This window comes from Calidris pugnax, unplaced genomic scaffold (genome assembly GCF_001431845.1).
Source record: "Calidris pugnax isolate Ruff unplaced genomic scaffold, ASM143184v1 scaffold27, whole genome shotgun sequence".
NCBI lineage: Eukaryota > Metazoa > Chordata > Aves > Charadriiformes > Scolopacidae > Calidris > Calidris pugnax.
This window is the reverse complement of record NW_015090893.1, coordinates 18,084,543-18,090,704: the sequence shown is the minus strand read 5'-3', so window position 1 is coordinate 18,090,704 and position 6,162 is coordinate 18,084,543.

Below are 6,162 nucleotides of genomic sequence, written 5' to 3'. Positions count from 1 at the left end.
GACAGCCTTTTCCAAAGCCGTCAGTAATCTAAGCTCTTGAGTTCTTAGTACAGAACTGGTCAGCCATCACAAATCCTCAGTCAAATGCCTCAGTAAATCTGCTGAGTATTTCCTGAGGCTTCAAACAAGAGTAAAAGGGTAAGGACTAAAAAGTGCTATTCAAGGTCAGGCACTCTTCCTTGGTTACAACTGGCCAAGTAACAGTCAATTTAACCGCCAACTAAAGTATTTCTATATGGTTATGCAGCAATCTATGAAAATGTATCATAGGAACAAGGTTTCCTATTACATTCTGCAGGATGGCCTGAAAATTATAAAAAAAAAAAAAAAAAAAAAGTAATTTCCCAGCTGAGAAACTCACCTGGGGCGTCAGAGCCTTAAAATAGCTGCTGTGGCTCTGCCCAGCCGCTCCCTGCGCACGCCGCGCACGAGGGATGCACGGGGCGGCCGGCGGGCAACCTCTCCCCAAACAAGGAAATCTCCAGCAGAGGAGGAGGAGGAGGAGGGTTCTTGGCACAAGAAAACCTGCCTCAGCCCCTACGGCCAGAGTTTGCTCGCCCTGAGAAGAAAACAAATGGGGTTTGAAGCCAGCGGTGCTGGTGATAAGGGTGGGTGGGAGATCTCCACCATGGCTGGTGGAGGGGGGGTGGTACCCAGGGCTTGGCACCGTGGCTGGCACATGAGCATGAGTCCATCCCTCCTCTCCTGTGGGTGATTCCAGCTTCCAGTGTCTGTGAAAGGCTCTGGCACAGGCAGAGGTCTCCCTGGAGGTGTGAGCCTGCAGGAGTCACACAAGGAAATAGAGCCGTATAAAACCGGCGAAGCTGAAATGACCACGGAGAGGGCAGCTTCTTCAAAGATGGGGATGTGTTCTTCAGCTCCTAGACCCACGTTCAGGTGTGGGAGCGACAGCAGGGGGACAGTCCCACCCCCAGCTCTCTGCAGAGGACCCTGGAGAGCTCTGATGAGCAAGGCTGTGCTCATTCAGATGATGAGTGTGTGCTGCTGACTCTGCCCTCCAAGGCAAGAGGGAAGGGACACCTGCTCTGCTCTCCCCAGGAGACTTTGGTCATGAGGAATAACAAGGATTTGAGTCATCACCACTGATCCATCATCCTTTTCACTGCTGTATTGTGGTAGAGAAGATAAGCAGAGGGGAAAAAAAAGCCACAGGGAATCCCTCACAAGTTTCTGTATTTCATCTGTCGGGGCTAATAAAAGCAGTTACAGCTGCAGGGCTTATACTCCCACAGCTGGATGTGAAGTGACACAGTCACTGTGAGGAGGAAACACCTCGTCAGCACCATTAGAACAGGCTGCCCTTCACTTTCAGAGCAGCTTCTGGTCCTCCAGCGATCCAGGGGGAGGTGCAGGAGCATCCCCCAGAGCAGCTGCCATGGCCTGTCCCTGCGTGAGACGGGGTGTGTGTCCTGCCTGTGCCTGCCACGCTGCCTGCACGGCACTTTTATTGGCACTGTTCTCGACAATAAATTCAAGATCTTTTGGAGACAGCTCTTCCACAGCACCTCGGTGTGCTGAGGGACCTCCTGTACTTATTCTTGCTGTCCCCAGCCTGTCACACGCTACGTTTTGATGAACCACAAGACTCGTTCAGCGGAAGATGATGCAAGGGCTGCCTGGGAAGCGTCAGCAACTCTGTACAAAGCTGTTTATTGTTTCAGAAAAGAGGCTCTCAGAATGGAAGGAGGCTGCCATGTTTACTGACCTCCTCAAGGAGGAAGCTTTTTGGCCGTGTTCCTCTTCTTTCCTGAGAGGGAGGGGGAAATATCAGGCTGCAGAAATCAGTGCGTGCCAGTGAAGGGGTGAAATGGAGCAGCGCCGTCCCTGACCCATGGTCCTCCTTTGCTGCACCCGCACTGAACTCCAAGGGTTCAGAGGATAAGACAATCTTTTTCCTCTATCTAATCTCTCCTCTGCTCCGTTAATTATCTTGGCACGAACGTGTTCTTTCATCGCTCAGTTCCTCACCCTTGGTTGGGAGCAGTGGCCACGGTGCTGCTGGGGCTGGAGGAGCTGGTCCATGCTCCATCCCGTGCTGCTGCCAAGGAGCGGAGGTGGCATCGCCCTCCCCAGGAAAGGGGATCTTTGCTCCATGCAAATAAGGCACGTGGAATTAAAATATCTGCCTGCAGTCTTTCTGCAGGACACAGTTACCCTTCTCAGGGGCACAAGATCAGCTCAGCTTCATCCGTTCCAGCCGCCTCCATCACCACTAACCTCACCAGAGCCTGCTGCACCCAGGCACAGCACAGCATAGATGGACAAAGGAAGAACTTAAAACACCACATATTGATAAAAACACATATTGATTGAAAAAAGTTGATAAGTAGCAACTTCTGAATGTGCATTAAAAGCAGGTGGGTACAATAACAAATCACTAGAAGCAGGGTTGTTACGGTTAAACAAGAAGGCAGGGCTGGCCCTGGTGTCCCTGCCCAGGTCAAGGGGAGTTGGAACAAGATGGTCCTTAAGGTCCCATCCAACCCAAACCATCCTGTGATTCTACGACCACCTGGTCAGTGCCAGTGGTGACCTGACCCCCTCTGCTCTGCAAAAGCCCCTTCCTTGGCTGCAGAGCCTGGAGTGGCAAGCACCAAGCAGAAAGTGGTGGCCACGGTGGCATACGGGGCAGAGCACCTCGGTGCCACACTGCTGCTCCAGTGACATTCATTAGAGCTGGCAAGGTAACCTTTCCACCCCATGGCCTGTCTGGGAGCTATTAGCTTTTACTGCCCTCTGGAAATCATTAACTCTACATCCAAATATCTGTCACAGACAGGAGCAGGACAAACAGGGACTGATAAACCTCAACTTTCTCCAGATTAAAACCAAATTCAGTTTTCAGACTTCTAGTGTACTCTTACCCTCAGAAGTGGAACTGGGTGGTTGCCCTTCCCCCAGCAGGTGCTTAATAACCCCTAATATATGCAAAAATCACTATTAGCATAAGCAGCCATGGAGACCTGGCTGCAAGTGCACGTTGCCTGCAGGACCTGCTGGCTGCCCCCGCGGGACATGGACTCCTGTGGACAAACATTCCTGCAGCACCTCCCTGGGCTTTGGCCCAGAGACAAAGGATGGCTCCGGTCACATTAATTAACTGACAATGCTTTAAAACTAATTTCATACTTCTAGAAAGCAACATCAGGCCCGTTCACTGCTTCCCATCAGCGGGCATCACTGCCTCTGTAATGACACCAGGGTAATTAGCAGGTTGGCAGGACCCTGTCCCCCAGCCTGGGCAGTCCCCCAGCACCACGGCTCGGTGAAAGCCAGGGCTTGAGCACCTTTAATTTCCAAGGCTCATAAGATACGTTCCCCAGCAAGGAAAAAAATGCTGTTTTTTAAGCTTGCAGGAACGCTGCAGGACACGGGGGTTACCAGCTTTTGGTAACCCCGTGGGCAAGAGCTTTTGGTGGACAGAACACAACTACTGCTTTTCAACAGTTATTATGGGAAAGGCAGAGAAAAATAAAAAAAAAAGCAGAGGCTCAAGGTTTGACACCTCTGGATTTCCCCACTCTGCACCTTCCACCACCAGACGAGGCAAAGGCAGAAGCTGTTTCGTGTGGGGAGCCCAGAGCAGACGAAGCTGCTGCGTCAGGTCCAGGCGACAGCAGACACCCCCGGTTCACACCACCCTGCCTGGTGAGAATCTGCTGCTCAGGACCATCCCTTTCCTGTAAAAGAGGTGGCAGAACTGGTTCTGCAGCCCTGGGGTGACACGCCAACCTGCCAGTGGAAAACAAGGTGCTCGTAAGGGAGAGTGAGCAATCAAATGAGCTTTATCCAGCTTAATCACTGGGTTAATTACGTGTACACCAGGTGAACACCATCTAAGTTGTAGGAGTAGTGTAAAACCTCCTTAAGTAGGGTTCACTTACAACAAGAGCCTCTCACCCATGAAACCACAGCTCTCCCTCCAGCAGCACTGACAGCCATCGCTCCCAACCGCTGGTCCAGGTGAAGAATAGAGGGAGGAGAAGCTTCCCTGAGGCTTTCCACCAGAACAACCCAGGTCAACGATTCACACAAGGTGTTCCCCTTTCTCCAGAGACAGAGTCTCAGCGGGGAGAGGCTTATTTGGGCTCTTAAACTCAGCAGCAGAAGGATAAATTATGGGGGTGTTTTGCTAAAATAAAGGTGAAGGGTCCATAAGGCAAAGGGGACTGACCCAAACTCCAAAGTCACTGAGCCCTTTTACCAGCAGCTTAATTGCCCCCCAGGCCAGGGAATCTCTCCTCTCCCTGCAGATTTGCAAAAGAAACAGCTCCAGGCATTACGATGAACAAACGTACAGGCTCCTGATGGGGGAAAACCAAAATGCAATCCATACTGGGGCCTTAATGGGACCTTGCATACAGAAAATAATCCTAAAAAGCAAATTAGCAAAGCCAATCGGTGCAGACCCTGCTCTGCTGCTGATTTCTGAGCTGTTTTCCCAGCAAACAGATTCCTCCGTGGCCACACGAGAACGTCTGTGCTGGAGGAAGAAGGGATGATGCATCGATGGATTAGTGGGGATTGATGGGCTCATTAGCAGAGTAATTTGATGTGCCCATGAATGCAGCTTCCACGGGGCAGAACGGGCAGTGAAACGGGGGTTAGAGGAGTTCTGTGTTGGGATGAATCCATCTGGAAGAGGCGGCTGGATCCCACCTCTGCCGATGGAGCTTCCTTGGTGTGGCCTTGGACACCAACCCCACGGGAGGGGATGGAGAGGAGGAGCCCACAGAGGTGGGGATGGCTCCGTTCCAATGGACCTCTGCAACCACCCCCTTGGCAGCCAGGGCCTGGCCAGGAGGAACTGGAGCAATTTTTATTAATCCACTGAAGAATGACTGCACGGGGAGTGTTGCTGATTTCTGAGCTGTTTTCCCAGCAAACAGATTCCTCCGTGGCCACACGAGAACGTCTGTGCTGGAGGAAGAAGGGATGATGCATCGATGGATTAGTGGGGATTGATGGGCTCATTAGCAGAGTAATTTGATGTGCCCACAAATGCAGCTTCCACGGGGCAGAACGGGCAGTGAAACGGGGGTTAGAGGAGTTCTGTGTTGGGATGAATCCATCTGGAAGAGGCGGCTGGATCCCACCTCTGCCGATGGAGCTTCCTTGGTGTGGCCTCGGACACCAACCCCACGGGAGGGGATGGAGAGGAGGAGCCCACAGAGGTGGATGGCTCAATTCCAATGGACCTGTGCAACCACCCTGGGCCTGGTCAGGAGGAACTGGAGCAATTTTTATTAATCCACTGAAGAATGACTGCACTGGGAGTGCATCTGAGCTGGAGAGGGAAGAACCTGCTCATCCCTTCTGCCACCCCAGCGTGCCACCAAGGGCACCCAGTGCCTGACATCTCCTTTGCCTGTTTCTTCAATCAAATCCACCTGGAGTTTCTCCATCAGACCCAGCCCCTTCCATTTCTCTTCGACAAATAAACCCCCTTCCAGGTCTCCCCTCTCCTCCCCAGCAGCAGAGCTCTGACTGCCTTCCCCCACCACGCTTCATAGCAGGTATATTGAAAAGCCTGGAGCATTTTTTTTTGTTTTTTAAAAAAAAAGAAGACTGTACTTGCTTTTTTTTTTTTTTTTAAAGCTATTGTAGCTGAGCTGGCTCCAGGATGGGGCTGTGCTTGGCAGATGTCCACGGCTGCTGTGAAGCGATAAGTGCGGCTGCCGCGGCCGCTCGCGATGAGACAGGAAAGGGTGGGATGGGTGTCAGCCCCAGAACAAGCTGTGACAAACACCGGGCAGGAGACCGACTGAAACTCCCGAGATGCTGAAAGGGTGACTGCAGACCTCCTGGGCCCACGAAGGAAAAAAAGACCCACAGAGCTGCCCAGCCCACGTTATGGGTCCCAGATCCAAATCCAGATGTGTTTTCTGTGCTTTTCCACACCTTTCTCTCCGTCCCTGCATCAGGGGATGTAAAAGCTCTTTGCTGTCACCCCACAGACCTGAGCTTGACCTCCAGCCCTGGGGATAAACTCAACGTGGGGGTGAAACCAAGGTTTTCTGTGCAAGGGTCCCAGGACAATCAGGAGATGTGGCTCCCACGCTACAGCTCAACCACGCTTCATAGCAGGTATATTGAAAAGCCTGGAGCATTTCTCTTTTTTTTAAAAAACAAGAAGACTGT